The 16,796-nt window shown below is 51.6% G+C and overlaps 1 protein-coding gene across 2 annotated transcripts in view; it reads right to left on the bottom strand.

Annotated features, from left to right (window-relative positions):
- Positions 1 to 16,796, bottom strand: part of OCLN (occludin) — a 72,534-nt gene that overhangs the window by 46,316 nt on the left and 9,422 nt on the right. The window lies entirely within an intron of this gene.

The raw sequence follows: 16,796 nt of genomic DNA, 5'->3' as shown, positions 1-16,796 counted from the left end.
ACAGAGAGGCAGAGAAAGAGAGGTTTTCCATTCACTGGTTCACTCCCCAGATGGCCGCAACGGCTAGAGCTGCACCTATCTGAAGACAGGAACTTCTTCCAGGTCTCCTGCATGGATGCAGGGGCCCAGGGACTTACAGAGAGCAGCAATAGCAGAGAGCAGGATCCGAAGGCCATAGCAGAAAGCAAGATTAGAAGTGGAGCAGCTGGGACTTGAACCGGCGCCCATATGGGATGCCAGCACTGCAGGCAGTGGCTTTACCCACTAAGCCAAAGTGCAGACCCCTTATACTACTTTTGAAAGTTCATCTAAGGCTGGCACCGTGGCTTAACAGGCTAATCCTCTGCCTTGTGGCGCCGGCACACCAGGTTCTAGTCCCGGTTGGGGCGCCGGATTCTATCCTGGTTGCCCCTCTTCCAGTCCAGCTCTCTGCCATGGCCCGGGAGTGCAGTGGAGGATGGCCCAAGTCCTTGGGCCCTGCACCCGCATGGGAGACCAGGAGAAACACCTGGCTCCTGGCTTCGGATCAGCACGATGCGCCGTGCGCCAGCCGCAGTGGCCATTGGAGGGTGAACCAACGGCAAAAAGGAAGACCTTTCTCTCTGTCTCTCACTATCCACTCTGCCTGTAAAAAAAAAAAAGAAAGAAAAAAAAAGAAAGTTCATCTAAGAGGAGAATGCATACTAAAGTGTTTCCACAGCCATATCTGGCCTCTCAGCATTAACTAAAGCACGACCTAACTTGTTAAAGAAAAGCTTTTATCATTAAAGATTGTGACAAAAAACACATCAATGGCCATTTTCCCCTCATCATCTTTCCCAAGTCTTCAAAACTGAGCACAACTTTTACAAAAGGGGCAACCCTTGAACATACGTCATATGAAAAGGTCCTTTTCTAAAAGAAAAGCGAAAATGACTTGATCCAAAACTCCTCAGAGCACAAAGGCCTGAACATCTGAGGCAATGTCAGCCAGTCAACGAGGACTAAGTAAGTGCCTGCACAATACCAGGGAGCCGTGGGAAGCCCGGAGGCCGCGCTCCGGAAGGTCACACACAAAACAGCAAGTGCTGCCTGCATGAGTCAGGGCCACGCACCCGCTGAGAGCAGGACGGGGCTCAGAGGGCAGGCTCCGAAAGGAAGGGCCAGCAGCAGGGGTGCGGAAGGAAGGAAGGAAGGAAAGGCACCCGTGCTCCCTGGGTGCTCAGGTGCATGTGGCCGCTTCACAGGACAGTGGGGAGGCCAGGCGGGGACACACTGGAGTGACAGGGAGAAAACAGGGGACTCTGAAAGTCCCAGGGAGTCTCTCATCTCATCCGGAGAGCACCCAGGAGAGCAGTTTATGATTCTCAGTAGGGGGTATAAGTTGACTTCAAATCAGACTAAAGAACCAAGTAGCCCAGGGCAAGGTGTGAAGAGAGAGCTTCCAGCCAGGAGAGGGGGAGCAAGCCAACATTCCTCAGATGGCTCCCGCTCCCGTGGCTCCCGAGCCCTGATGCATCACACAAAATCCTCCCTGCTGATCAACCCTCCCGGCTGCTTAGCCACTTTGCAACACAGGAAGGGTGGGAGAGAGAGGTGAAGCAGTCTGTTCACAGGCACGGAGATGGAACCGGAGCCCAGAAGATCCCACGTGCTTTCTACTACCACAGCTTTAAAAAGCGAGTTCTAGGACCAGCACATGGACACAGCATATGGATATGACATATGTGACACAGCAGGCAAAGCTGCAGCCTGCGATGCTGGCATCCCATATTGGCTCCAGGTCATGTCCTGCCTGCTCCACTTCCGATCCAGCTCCCTGCTGACGGCCTGGGAATAGCAGCAGCAGATGTCCCAAGCAAAAGCTGGAGCTGCGCCATCTGAAACCAGGAGGCAGGAGCTGCTTCTGGGTCTCCCACGTAAGTGCAGGGGCCCAAGCATTTGTGCCTTTTTTATTTTTATTTTATTTTTTTAAGTTTTTAAGCTTATTCAGTGAGAGAAATGTGCAGGAGAGTGAGGGCTTTATTTAGCGGAGAAAGAGAAGTCTAGAATCTAAGTTGGGTCTGTACCAAGCAGAGAGCAGGCCAGGGGCAAGCCACACGCAGCAAGCATGCAGGCAGGAAGGCAGGGAGTGGGCGGCCCAAAGGCCATGTGCTGGGCCATCTTCTACTGCTTTCCTGGCCATAGCAGACAGCTGGATGGGAAGAGCAGCAGGGACACGAACTGGCGCCCATATGGGATGCTGGCGCCACAGGCAGAGGCTTAGCCTATTGTGTCAGAGCACCGGCCTCTTGTTCACTAATTAAAACAAACACTAATTAAAACAGACATCTGTTGAAGGTTTACATGAATCAGATTGGACCATGTTTGCCTGCAAAAGCTCCTGTACTTTCAGGTCGAAGGTAATGGGAAAGTACCAGATTACAAGGCAGCATTCTGAAGGGTAACTCAGCAAGGTGTCACCATCTAACATTTTCCCCCCTTTTCAAATAAGATCTGTGCAATTGTAAATTCCTATATTAGGGACAGTATATCAATTCAAACTTTCCATTTTGGTCTTTAAAATTAATGGCACAGGGCCAGCATTGTACAACAGCAGTAAAGCCGCCACCTGTGATGCTGGTATCCCATATGCACACCAGCTGCTCCCCGATCCAGCTCCCTGCTAATGGCCTGGGGAAAGCAGCGGAGGGTGGCCCAAGTGTTTGGGTCCTGGACAAAGCTCCCAGTTCCTGGTTTCAGCCTGGCTCAGTTCTGGCTGCTGCTGCCATCTGAGGGGTAAACCAACAGATGGAATATCTCTCTCTCCTACTCTCTTAACTCTTTCCAATAAGTAAATCTTTAAAAATAAAATAAGTAGCATAGGGTAGAAATTTAGCCCAATAGTTAAGATGTCCACATCCCATGTCAGACTGCATGGGTTCAAGTTCAACTTTGGCTCCCTACTTCAGCTTCCTGCTAATGCATACCCTGGGAGGCAGCAGGTAATGTCTCGGGCAGTGGGGTCCCTGCAAAACACATGGGAGACCTGGACTGAGTTCAGCTTGGCCCAGCCCAGTCCATGCCATTGCAGGAATTTGGAAAGTGAACCAGTGGAGGGAACTTCTCTGTCTTTGTCTCTCAAATAAATAGTTTTAAATTAACAGCAACTTTCTTCTACATTCATAAGTACTGCCAATTCCAATTCTTAAAAAAAAAACCCTGCTCAACCATATTATTAGACATAACCTCAAACATGGAAATATATTCAATGTTATTAACATTAATACAATTAGCATAGTTTTCCAAACACAGGAGGAAAGATAAATCTGAACTGCTTTTTTAAAAGATGTATTCATTTATTTGAAAGTCAGAGTTACAGAGAGAGAGAAGGAGAGACACAGAGATCTTCCATCTGCTGGTTCAACCCCCAAAATGGATGTAACAGTCAGGGCTAGGCCAGGCCAAAGCTAGGAGCCAGGAGCCTCTTCTGGGTCTCCCAAGAGGGTGCAGGGGCCCAGATACTTGGGCCATCCTCTGCTGCTTTCCCAGGCACATTAGCAGGGAGCTGGATCAGAAGAACAGCTGGGACTTGAACCAGTGCCCATATGGGATGCCAGCACTGCAGATAGCAGCTTAAGCCGCTATGTCACAGTGCCAGCCCCTACATTCAGTTTTCAAAATGTACTGCTAATTGGAAAACAGAAGAAAATGGTCCAAGTCCTTGGGCCCCTGCCACCCTCATGGGAGATCCAAAGAAGAACCTACTTCCTGGCTTTGGCCTGGCCCAGCCCCAGCTTTTGAAGCCATTTGAGGAGTGAACCAGCAGAAAGAAGATCTCTCTAAATATACATAACTCGGGGCTGGCGCTGTGGCGCACTAGGTTATTCCTCCGCCTGTGGCGCCAGCATCCCATATGGGCACCAGTTCTAGTCCCGGTTGCTCCTCTTCCAGTCCAGCTCTCTGCTGTGGCCTGGGATAGCAGTAGAAGACAGCCCAAGTGCTTGGGCCCCTGTGCCCGCATGGGAGACCTGGAAGAAGCTCCTGGCTTCGGATCGGTGTAGCTCCAGCCAATGTGGCCATTTGGGGAGTGAACCAACAGAAGGAAGACATTTCTCTCTACTCTCTCTCTTTCACTGTCTGTAATCCTACCTGTCAAATAAATAAATAAAATCTTAAAAATAAATAAATAAATATACATAACTTTTCAAATAAATATTTTTAAAAGTTTTATGCACAGCACATAATAATTGATAATTAATGACCTCAGAAGAACCTTACACACCTATGACAAACTCACTGAAGACTATCCCCAAAATTTCAGGCTCAGGGTAGTTTCTGAAAACTAAATAGAACACACTCAATTTGTAGGAAACACAGAAAAACCCCCTTTCAACTTGCTGTTTCAAGGGGCAGCGCTGTGGCTCAGCAGGTTAAAGCTGCAGCTTGTAGTTCCAGCTTCCCATATGGGCGCTGATTTGGGTCTCAGCTGCTCCACTTCCAATCCAGCTCACTGCTAATGTGCCTGGGAAAGCAGTGGAAGATGGCCCAAGTCCTTGGGCACCTGCACCCACGTGGGAGACCCAGAAGAAGCTCCTGGCTTTGACCTATCCCAGCCCTGGCTGTTGTGGCCATTTGGGGAGTAAACCAGTGGATAGAAGAGCTCTTACTCTCGCTCTGTCTCTCCTTCTCTAACTCTGCCTTTCAAATAAATAAATATATCTTAAAAAAACAAACAAACAAAAAAAACACTGCTGTTTCCTGGATTCACAGTTTAGTTGTCATGTTTCCCCTAGGAGAAGAGATTTTAAATTGTGAAGCAAATTATTTCAGAAAGCTCATTAAGAACACCTTCATTTCCTTTAGGAGAAGGTTGCCGAATTAGTAGACAAAGGGCGTGCAGAGAGAAGGACTCTTGAGTGCATCCTTGTATTCAGTTGGGCAGATTCACAAGAGGCTGAACAATGGCACCCAACCAGAACAAACGAATGAACCATTTGTCCACCTGCAGGGAGGCCTACAGTGTTGACAGCAGACAAGAAGCCTTAGACAAGCTAATCAGGTTTGCAGCTGGTCGAACCCTGGAGAGGGTAACTGAACCACTGGGTAGCAGGTCCAACAACACTGGTCCCAGGAAGGTCAGAATGATAAACCCAAACCAACTAACGGTGTCCACAGCGTCGTCCTACAAGCTCCTCATCCCGTCCAAGCCTCACCTCTGGGATGGAATAAAAGACAACGGACAGTTGCCTTCTGATTCAGAGCATTCCCATCTTCAGGTTCAACCAATTTCAAACTAAAAACACTGGGGTGGGGGGTGGCGCTGTGGCGTGGCGAGTAAGGCCACTTGCTACCTGCAGTGCTGGCATCCAAGTCCCATCTGATCCATCTCTGCTATGGCCTGGGAAAGCAGAAGATGGCCCAAGTCCTTGGGCCCCTGCACCAGCGTGGGAGACCTGGAAGAAGCTCCTGGCTCCTGGCTTCTGATCGGCACAGCTCTGGCCTTTACAGCCAATTGAGGAGTGAACCAGCAGATGGAAGACCTCTCTCTCTCTGCCTCTCCTTCTCTGTGAGCTCTTTCAAACAAATAAATAAATCTTAAAAAAAAAAAAAAAAACATTTTGGGGATAAAAACTGCATCTGTACTGAGCGTATACATTTTTTTCTTACTTCCAAAAAAAAAAAAAAAATACAGCACAACACACACTGACACCACACTCACACTGTGTTAGGTATCATAAGTGATCTACAGATGATATAAGGACAATACGGACAGATGTGCCTAGGATATATGCAAACACTGCACCATTGTCTAAAAGGAACTGGAGCTTCCTTAGAATTTTTTTTTTTTAAAGATTTATTTATTTGAAAGGCAGAGTTACAGAGAGGCAGAGAGAGAGATCTTCCATTTGCTGGTTCACTCCCAAAATGGCCGCAATAGCCGGAACTGCACCGATCTGAAGCCAGGAGCCCCCTCGGGGTCTCCCACAGAAGACGTCAGGCCATCTTCTGCTGCTTTCCCAGGCCATAGCAGAGAGCTGGATCAGAAGCGGAGCAGCTGGGACTCAAACCAGTGCCCATATGGGATGCCAACACTTCAGACTGGGGCTTTAACCTGCTGCGCCACAGCGCTGGCCTCTGGATCTTGATATTTGTGAGGAAGCCTGGAACCAATCGCCAACATGCCAAGGGACTCCTGTATTAGTGAAAATGCGCACGTGCATTCACAGTGAGCTGGCTATCCTGAAAGTGAGACATTTCGTGCATAGCTCCATCTGCCCCGATCACGCCCCCGGGAAAGGCCTGTTCCGGGCGGGCGGCTCTGCGACTTCCACCCTGGCAGACGAAGGAGCAGATTTACAAGCTGGCCTGCTCTGATCGCAGGTCAGAGAGATCTTGCACAAGTGTGTTTTGTGACAGGCGATAAAACCCTGAGAACCGTGCTCTTGCTCTCACGGATCTCTATCATCTGACCAGGACGGCAGGCGCTCTTTGAAAGCATCCCGAGAGGAGCAGAAAGGATAAGCGTGCTAAGTTCCATCTGATTCTGACAGAGCCAAATTCACCGAGCGGCCGACACTGCCCAACCACGCGGGTCCTCCCCTGCAACTGGAAATACGCGTGGTCCGCAGCCTCTGCCCCCCGGGTGGCATACAGGTGTCTGTGTACTCAAGCAATTAGAAGCATCGCTCAACTTACAAAAAGAGAAACTAAGCACTTAGGCACTTGGGCATAATGTCCCCATTTTCGAATACTGTTAGATATAGGACCTCTCCCCTCCAATTTAAAACACTCTGCGAAGTTTCTAGTCCTTGGAGGCCTCTCTACAGAAGCTCCTCCCGCCCGGTGGTCTTGGAGATTGCTCAGAACAAGTGCTCCCAGCCCCAGCCTCGAGCTTCCTTGTCTGCTAGCACAACACAACCAGACACTGCTGTGAGACACCGCAGGGCAGCTCCAGCTCAAGAGGCCACAGGCCCAAAATACTCGCTCCAAAGACAAAGAGTATGAGGCCTGGACTGTTTAAACCCCTGCTCCTTCAGGGTCCTGGCTCTGTGAAGCAAAACTCTGCCTGCGCCTCACCTCGCCTGTCTCTCCTTTCCTCTTGCTCCCCTCCCCTCCTGTCCTCTCCTCACATCTTCCCCTCCCCCCATTTCTCCTCTCCCCTCCCCTCCTCTCCTCTCTTCCCCTCCTTTCCTCTCCTCTCTTCCCCTCCTTTCCTCTCCTCTCTTCTCCCTCCCCTCCCCTCCCCTCCCCTCCCCTCCCCTCTCCTCTCCTCTTCAGGAGGCTACAGCCCTTCCTCTATAAGGTAAAACACTGCAGTGAACTGCGGCAGGCCCATCTAGGCTATCCTGCACACCTGGGCCAGTCGCACACTGGTCATTCTGGTGGCCCTTACAGGGATCTCCTCCACCCACCAGGCTAAAGAATTCGAATTCCCTCTCCTATGGGACATCACTGGATGCCAAACTATCCCAGACAAGGACAGACTCATGGGTTCCTCTAGCGCTAGGCCTCAGGGGTTCCCCAGACCGACCTGGTCCCAAACCCTCCTGGGAGCCGGGTGGAGTCGGGGCCCCACTCTCCCTCTGACAAACGGGGTCACCCCCGCATCTATGGCTCCCGGAATCTCTGGCAGTCAGCATGTCTTCCTTTGCCCCACAGGCATCCTCCTTTGGGGGACACAGTCTGCGGCCCCCTCCACACATACATGATACCTCCTCACACACCTCCTGACCCTCGGCTTTTCTGTAACACGGCCTCGCCTCAGCACAGCTTACACAATGACGAACACTGTCCCCTCAATGGCACCCTAACTCCCATCACCCTTTAGGCACCCGACAGTCTTTGCCGCCACCAGGAGAACGCAGCAGGAGTCCCCTGTGTCCCTGCTGTCTTCAAACTCGCCCCTTCCTCTCCTGCCTCTCCTCCGTTCTCTCCACCTTCACCACCTTAAACCACCTTAAACCCCAGAGGGCGGCCTCACAATAAACATGCATTGCATCTCTGAGTCAGCTCCATTCACTGCAAGCTGCAGCAGCCTGAGGCCGGACCCCCAAGCCTCTCAAAAAGAGCTCCTCAAGCTGGCCTTCAAGGTCTTTAATGAAGCTGGCGCCTTGGCTCAACAGGCTAATCCTCCACCTAGCGGCGCCGGCACACAGGGTTCTAGTCCCGGTCAGGGTGCCGGATTCTGTCCCGGTTGCCCCTCTTCCAGGCCAGCTCTCTGCTATGGCCCAGGAAGGCAGTGGAGGATGGCCCAAGTGCTTGGGCCTGTACCCCATGGGAGACCAGGAGAAGCACCTGGCTCCTGCCTTCGGATCAGCGCAGTGCGCTGGCTGCAGCGCGCTGGCCGCGGCGGCCACTGGGGGGTGAACCAACACCAAATGGTGGAGAGAGACAGAAAAAACTGGTCTGAAAAAATACAAATCAGGCCTTCCTAATTGTTGGCCTCAGCTGTGTCTTCAGCTTTTTCCCCAACAAAGAGACATTCCCCCAGGGGGCCCGTCAAAGGGGATAAGCCCCACCAGGTCCTTGCAACTGCTTCAAGCGTGGGCAGCCTGACACTGGGGCAGCGCCTGCCCACAGCCATGGCCTCCCCCAGACAAGGTCCCGTCCGGGGCCACTGGGAATCTGACTGCCCCACGGCTCCTCGAGGTGGCTGGGCATCACTTCCTAGGCCTCAGCCCAAACCTCCAGCCTCCTGGTCACCTGCCATGCGCCAACTGATCCTGAGCCAGGTCTCCTGGGAGTGCTAAAACAGCCCAGCACCAACACAGGCCTCTGCCTCCACCACACTGGTGAGGGAGCCGTGGGTGGCTCTCAGTAACATTTCTTATCAATACAGGGGCCACTTACTCCCGTTCTTCCATCTCTATTGCTGGGGTCAACAGGCTTATCTCACGCTCCCAGGGGGAAAAAATCCAATTCTCCCTTGTTGCTTTGGAAGTCAGTTTTTCTGCACATTCCTTTCTGGTTCCTTCCCACTGTCCCACTCCCATCCCGGCGGGGAGATATTCTCCAAATTCCACATCACTATGACCCCAGGGTCTCAAGGCCCTATTGTTAGACCCCTCAAGGCACATGTTCTCCAACACCACCACCCTCCCAGCCAAAAACCCCAGGGCTCCTTCTGCTCCATCCAAGTTATTATTAACAAAGTCATTAACAAAGCTGTGCCTACTCCCCATAGCGGATACTGTGCCTACTGTGCCGCCGTGGATCACAGGGGATTTCTTTTTGGTCCTCTCAAGATCACTTTACTGCTACTCGGACAGACCCCAACACCCACACTCACAATTCACACGGGCTGTCCTTCCCCAGGGTTCGGGGACAGCAGGCAGGCATTAATTGAAGACCTTTCCTCTCTTTCCCTCCCAGGAGCACCCTCCTCCAGTGTGCTGGCAACCTCTAGTGCAGCCCTGAGTACAGACCTCCCAACTGGGTCTCCCCCTCCAAGGCTCAACCCAACCAATCCCTGTCACAGACTTGGGTTCATTCTGTCTCCAGGAAAGCAGCAAATAACCACATGACGGAAATACCTCGTTTCTTCTCTTCCTACATTACCACCAAACATGACCTCCTGTCCTCCTTAGAATTTAGGATGTGCAAGGGGGCCGGTGCTATGGTGTAGTGGGCTAAGCTTCTACCTGCAGTGCCAGCATCCCATATGGGTGCCGGTTCGTGTCCCGGCCGCTCCTCTTCTGATCCAGGGCTCGGATATGGCCTGGGAAAGCAGAAGAAGATGGCCCTAGCTAGTCCTTGGGCCCCTGCACCTGCGTGGGAGACCCGGATGAAGCCCCTGGATCTTTGGATCAGTTCAGCTCCAGCCATTACAGCCATCTGGGGAGTGAACTAGAGGATGGAAGACCTTTCTGTCTGTCTCCTCTCAAATAAATAAATCTTAAAAAAAAAAAATACTTAAGATATGCAAAATTGTCACATCTTGATTTCAAATCTTGGTCTTAATGCCAGGCCCTAATACGAGGTTACTCATATTACTTTGGCTGATTCTTCCTCTCTCTCAATTAGCCCTCCAACACCCCCTATTTTTAACTCTTTTGCTGCCAGGGGTCCTTATGATAATGTTCTCTTCCCACATCCAACTCTACATCCCCCCATGGCTGGATTCAGCCTCTCTGTCTTGTCAACTTTTCCCTCCTTCGCAACCCATACCTTCCCACGCCCTTATCTCCCCACCATCCAGGTGACCTTCAACCTCCTCAATCAAAATAGGCCTCAGAATTACAATTGCCCCAGGACAGACTGATCACAATCCCAGCTTCCCCAGCTGACTGGAGTCCGCTCAAACCAAGCCCGCCCCTTCCTATTTCAGTGGACTGAGACGGGCCATCAATCTCAGGGTCAAGTCCACCAACTCCCATATCCTCAAACATCTGGAAAACAGGCCACAGTTCAACCGCAATGGACACACTTTCTCCTCAGTCTCTTTCCAGACAAGCCCTTCCTTGTGTCTCTTCTATCCCCCATCCCCCCCCACACACACACCAAGATATCCAGTGGGAACTCCTCTCAACATTACAGAGACATGCAATCAGTCCTTCACCCTCTCTCCCAGTGGACAGTGGGTCCATCATCCATGACCAAACCAACCACCCACACAACTATCACTCAGCCTCCCTCTTTTCTACTATATTCTTCCCAAAGCCCTACCATCTCACCACCAACTAGAGACAGACAAGTTATTTAGGCAGCACCCACTGGCCCTTCAAGGGCCACAATTTCTGATTCCAACCAATACAAAGTGTTAATGGTCACGGAGGGGAGGGCGGTTGCTGGAGCGAGTCTCTTGGGTTCTTTTCCTCAGCTTAGTATAGAAATAAAAAGCTGGGAGACAAATTTGCAAACTTTTATTTGATTGGTAAGCAATAGAGAAAGCACCTGGTCTGAGAGGAGACCAGGCGGGATGCCCACACGGAACACTGGCTTTGAGGAAGTGTCCTGGGTTTTTAAAGCATTACTATCTGTATACTGAGTTATCCTATTGGGGGTGCCCACTGGACAAGGGGTTGTACATGTGCTGATTGGCTTGGGGCTCACGGAGATAGTGGGGGCCTCCTGGAGACTCCCCTCCTCCGCTAGCTCCGGGTGAAAGACTGCACCCACCCTGAAGGTGATTTAAGGCCGCAAGGTCACACGTGCAGCACAAGAAGCTAGAGTGGGGGAGATGCCAGTTGGTCTGGAGACAGGCTTTCCAGCCACAGTGGGCAGCCCGCTTGTGAAGGACATTCCACCTGTGTCTGAAGGGGCCCACAGACCCCCAGCCCCACTGGCCGGCCTCACAAAGCAAAACGACTACAAGAGTTGACATTCCTCTGAGGGCCATCAAGTTGGGTGAAATCCCACCACTCTCCCCTTCACATGGGCATACAGCTCCTCAAGCCTACCTCACAGAGCTGCCTGCTCACCCCTTTAGCTGGGATGACCCTTACCTCTACCTAACGAAGGGACCGACGCTTCCGCTTCCTTCCTGTCTAAGCCTATTTCAGTCTTGTTTAGAGCCCGCCCACAGCCCGGATGTGGTCTGTGGAACCAGTACTCACCTATGCCTGCCGGCCAGCTGGCCTGGGACCTGCACCCTTGCTTACTCATCCCCAAGCTCTCACTGGTCAGTGACAGCATCCCATTCCACTTCACTCACAGACTCCACGATCCTACCTGTCCTAGCTGCCACAGCCATCCATTCGGGCGGCAGCCAAGCAATTCTCACGCGAGCTGAGCCAACAAATTGCTGACCTGAGAGCTGAAGCTGACCCAGTACAGGAAGCGCTCACCTTCCTGGCTGGGGTGATGGTATACAGTAGTCAAGCACTTCACATCCTCCCTGCAAATCAAGGGGGAACTTATGCCATGCAGAGAGGAAAAAAGGCTGCTAGCTTCCTTAATCAGTCCAGTAAGGTATATATCAACCTAAAAAACACGATCAAAAAGACCATAAACTTCTCTAAACATGGCTGGCAGGGGAGTTTTGACCAACGGAGTTTCAAGACCAATGGCTGATTGTGGTCCTCCTGGCCAGCTCCCTTTCTGGGTCCTGTAACAACCTTCCTCTATTCCTCCAGGGTCCCTCCCTGTCTCCTAAATTATACCCTTCTTCATCCAAGGGCAGGCCCAGGCTCTCAGGGAAACTTTACCAAGGTGACAACAAACTCGGGAGGTGTCACTCCAAGGCACCCGAGAACCACTAAGTGCTCCCAGCTTCCCTTCCTTCTGGTAGGGGCAGCCCTACAGCAGGAACTGACCTTCACCCCATCCATAAGAATATTCACCAAGTAACAAGAGGAGTATATGTTAGGGGAAAGGACTCCCTGTAGGGAACCAGACCGGAGGAACCGTGCCCCTAAGATGGCGCCGACTCCCTGCTTCCGGGTTCTTCCTCATCTCAGGGAGTTCCCGCTCTTGCTCGCTCCTTCCCGCCTTAGATTTCCCGCTCTAGCTCGCTCCTTCCCGCCTTGCCACGAGATTGTCCTATCCCCGCGCTTCTAGCCTATCACCTGATTTGTGACGTGTATTGTGCATATAAACCCTTGCTACGCGGGTGTAAGGGAAGTTCCTGCCCAGAAGAGATCGAAGCTGGATCTCCTGCTTGCCGAGCAATAAAGGAACCCCGTGCAAAGTGTTCGGTCTCTGTCTCTTGCTGGACGAGGACGGCGCCGAGCAGCTGGTGGCCCGTACGGGGAGCTTCCTCTACGTTGCCCGGTAAGTAGAAGGTAAGCGAGGTCAGTCTTACCGTCTGGGCCCCGCGAGTGAGGTATATCTCGTGGTTGGAGGGTGGACGCACCCTAAGATAGCGGACGTGTTTCCCCGCTTTAAACTGAAAGAATAGCAGACTTGTTCCCCCGCTTTAAACTGAAAATAAGATAGCGGACGTGTCTTCCCGCTTTAAACTGAAAATGGGAAATTCATCTAGCCATTCAATGTTGCTTAATCCGTTAAAAGCATTATTGCGTAGCAAAGGGATTAAGGTTTCTAAGACCACACTTGTCAGGTTCCTTGGAAGTGTTGATTTCTTTGCGCCGTGGCTCACCCACGAGGGCCAAATAACTCTTGAGTCTTGGGAGAAATTAGGAAAGGATCTCCGGCGCACAGTTAACGATCCCCAGGAACCCGATATCGACCCCGTTGTTCTCCCCTTATGGGAACTACTGCGGGCGTGCCTCCAAGAGGAGAGGTCGGTGGGAGCGGACCGCCCGACTCTTACGGCGGTTCGCGAGGCTCTCGAGGAAGTTCGTTCTCAGAGCTCGGACGGCGCCCGGGACCTCATACAATTTAAGGACACGGGATGCCAGACTTCCTCACTGGCCTCAGGCTCCGAATGTGGCTCCGCCTCCTCTGAGTCTGAGGGGGAAGGGGACGGCGATCCTAAATCCCCGCCTCCTACGTATGCGCAGCTGCGGCAAAAGTTAAAAGATGCCTGTTTACGCCCTCTAGTGCCTACGGCTCCTCCTATCGATGTCGTGCCCGCCCATCAGATTAAAGACGCAGCGCCTCCTACTGGCGGTCATGTAGGCGTGCCTCAGCCCCATCTAACACCCGTGCCGCCATGGCCATTAAACGTCCCAAATGTGCCACCTTTTTCAGGCAGACAGTTTCATCAACAAGCCTGGAAACAGTTGCGAACTGGCGCTCCCGCTGCCCCCGCTCAGGCTTACCCTGTTTTGGCTTTGGGCACGCGAGAGGCCCGGCACGAACCATTGGACATGACAGTATTAAAACAACTTAAGGCTGCGGTCCATGACTATGGACCCACAGCCCCATTCACATTGTCACTCCTTGAATCAGTCGGCCAGTCCATTTTAACACCTAGCGACTGGACCCAATTGGCTCGGGCCTGTTTAAGTCCAGGCGGCTTTCTTTTGTGGCAATCTATGAATACAGAGTGCTGTCATGACCAGGCAGATGAAAATGCTGAGGACGGCCACCCTACGTGGAATGCTGATATGCTTTTAGGGCGTGGACCTTATCAGGCTGACCAGACCCAATTCCCTAGACAAGTATACAGGCAAATTTCCAACTGTGCCCAACGTGCGTGGAGGCAGGCGTCCAATCCAAGTGACTCAGCTAGCCACCTCACCAAGATCGTTCAGGGCACGGCCGAACCCTTCGCTGATTTTGTCGCTCGCATACTTGAGGCTGCGTCGCGTATTTTCCCTTCCGAGGTTGACGTTCAGCCACTGGTCAAACAAATTATTTTTGAGCAGGCTAATAAAGAGTGCAAAAACATTCTTCGACAATATAGACATAAATCTCTGGACTCCTGGTTAAAATACTGCAGAGATACCGGTGGGCCACTTACTAATGCGGGCCTAGCTGCGATGCTGGCAAAAGTCAAAGAAAACAGTCCAAAATCTAAATCGACCCGACCCCCCATATCTTCAGGACTTTGCTTCCAATGTCATCAACCGGGTCACAGAAAACGCGATTGCCCCAATCTCAGCCATGGGTATTCCACGGCACAGCCTTCAGGCATAGAGCCTTGTCGCCGTTGCCGCAAGGGCCCTCATAGGGCAGAGGTATGCCGTTCTGCTTTCGATATCGATGGCAACCCACTTACAGGTAGCGCCCAGGGGCCAAAAAACGGCCAGAGGGGGCTCCCCAACCCAGCGAGGAGCCCCCAAAATCAAATCTACTCTCAGGTTCCACCTCCCGTGTCTGCGCTACACCCAGTGCACCCTCAGCCCGTGCCACTCACGGGTCCGCAGGCCTGGACCTCCGCGCCACCTCCCCTCTCCTCTTAACTCCGGAGATGGGGGTACAATTAGTGGAGAGCGACTGCTCCGGTCCTCTGCCCCCGGATTCGGTTGGATTAGTGTTGGGTCGGTCCTCCGCCGCCCTCCGAGGGCTAGCTGTGATCCCCGGGGTAGTTGACTCTGATTTCACTGGTAAAGTAAAGATCATGGTTCAGGCCCCTCAGGGACCTTTAGTAATCAATCCTGGAGACCGTATCGCACAAATGTTATTACTGCCCAGTCTTCACTCTTTAATCCCAGCTAAAAACCACGTTCGCGGCACTGGTAACTTTGGGTCCTCTGGCATTAATTTTACCGGCTTACATATGCTTTTAAATGAACGTCCCACTTTAGTGTTGCAGATTAATGGCAAGGACATTAAGGGACTTTTAGACACAGGAGCCGACAAATCCATTATAGCAACAAAGGACTGGCCTAGTACATGGCCTACAAATGTGGCGGAACAAACCTTGCAAGGACTTGGTTTTGCTCATTTCCCAAAAATCAGTGCAGCCTTGTTGTCATGGCAGGATAGCGAGGGTCATAGAGGACAGTTTTCTCCATTCATTTTACCTCTACCCATTTCCCTTTGGGGGAGAGACGTCCTGGCCGAAATGGATGTTGCTTTGGTCACCACTTCCCCTGCAGTACGATCTATGCTACAAAATATGGGTTACGTCCCAGGCAAGGGACTCGGTGTCCAGCTCCAGGGCCACCCTTCCCCCATTGAACCAAAACAAAGACCAAGTAAAGTTGGCCTGGGTTTTTCCTAGGGGTCACTGTTTCGCCTCCTAAACCAGTGGAGCCTTTACCCATCTCGTGGCTAACGGACGTACCCGTCTGGGTTCCACAGTGGCCCCTATCTCAGGAGAAACTGGAGGCAGTCAACACTCTGGTCTTGGAGCAGGTCAACGCTGGTCATTTGATCCCATCCACCTCTCCATGGAATACGCCTATTTTTGCCATCCGCAAAAAATTAGGTCAATGGAGACTCTTACATGATCTTAGGGCAGTCAACGCACAGATGCAGCCTATGGGCCCTGTGCAACGTGGTCTTCCTCTGCTTTCGGCACTTCCCAACCAATGGCCTGTTATTGTAATAGATCTTAAGGATTGTTTCTTTTCCATTCCATTGGACAAAAAGGATACCCCACGTTTTGCTTTTACTGTCCCCACCCAGAACCAGGAACAACCGGACAAGCGTTGGGAGTGGACAGTCTTGCCTCAGGGTATGACTAATAGCCCCACCATGTGTCAAGTCTATGTAGCCCAAGTACTAAAACCTCTTAGAGACCGATATTCCGACTGCAGGTGCCTACATTATATGGACGACCTACTGTGTGCAGCCCCCACAGCAGAGAGGCTCCTGGCCTTATACAGTACACTCCAACAAGTGCTGGAAGGGGCAGGGCTGCATATTGCACCTAATAAGGTGCAATTGTCGTCTGTAGTTTCTTATCTTGGGGCTATAGTCGCCCCTACTCAAATTAGACCTCAAAAAATTCAAATAAAAATCAATGCTATCTCCACTCTAAATGACTTACAAAAACTTTTAGGGGATATCAATTGGATTAGGCACTACCTTAACATTCCTAATGCTGCATTGCAGCCCCTCTTTAATATACTTAAAGGAGACCCGGATCTTGCTTCCCCCCGAACCTTCACCTCTGAGGCCAAACAAGCACTGTCAATTGTCAACGATGCCCTTAGTAAAGCTGCCCTAAAACGTTGGGACCCTGCGGGAGACCTTACTCTTTGGGTCCTCGACACCCTTAAACAGCCCACCGCGGTCCTATGGCAGGATGGGCCTCTCCTCTGGATCCATCCCTCAATGTCATCTACTAGATCTATTAGTTACTATCCCGTGGCAGTGGCGGAGATAACTCTCCTAGCCATTCAGAGGGCTATCCAACATTTTGGACGCGAACCATCCACCATTGTTGTCCCCTATTCCATGGAACAGGTACGTGTGCTAATCGCTTGTACTGATGCTTGGGCGGTTTTAGTCTGCTCCACTTCCGCAACTATTACAAACAGAACACCCTCTGATCCTTTGCTAACCTTTGTTCAGTCTCACCCAGTTATTTTTCCAAA

This window comes from Lepus europaeus, chromosome 15 (genome assembly GCF_033115175.1).
Source record: "Lepus europaeus isolate LE1 chromosome 15, mLepTim1.pri, whole genome shotgun sequence".
Taxonomy (NCBI): domain Eukaryota; kingdom Metazoa; phylum Chordata; class Mammalia; order Lagomorpha; family Leporidae; genus Lepus; species Lepus europaeus.
Note: the sequence above shows the minus strand (reverse complement) of the source record. Positions and strands in the feature narration are given on the sequence as shown.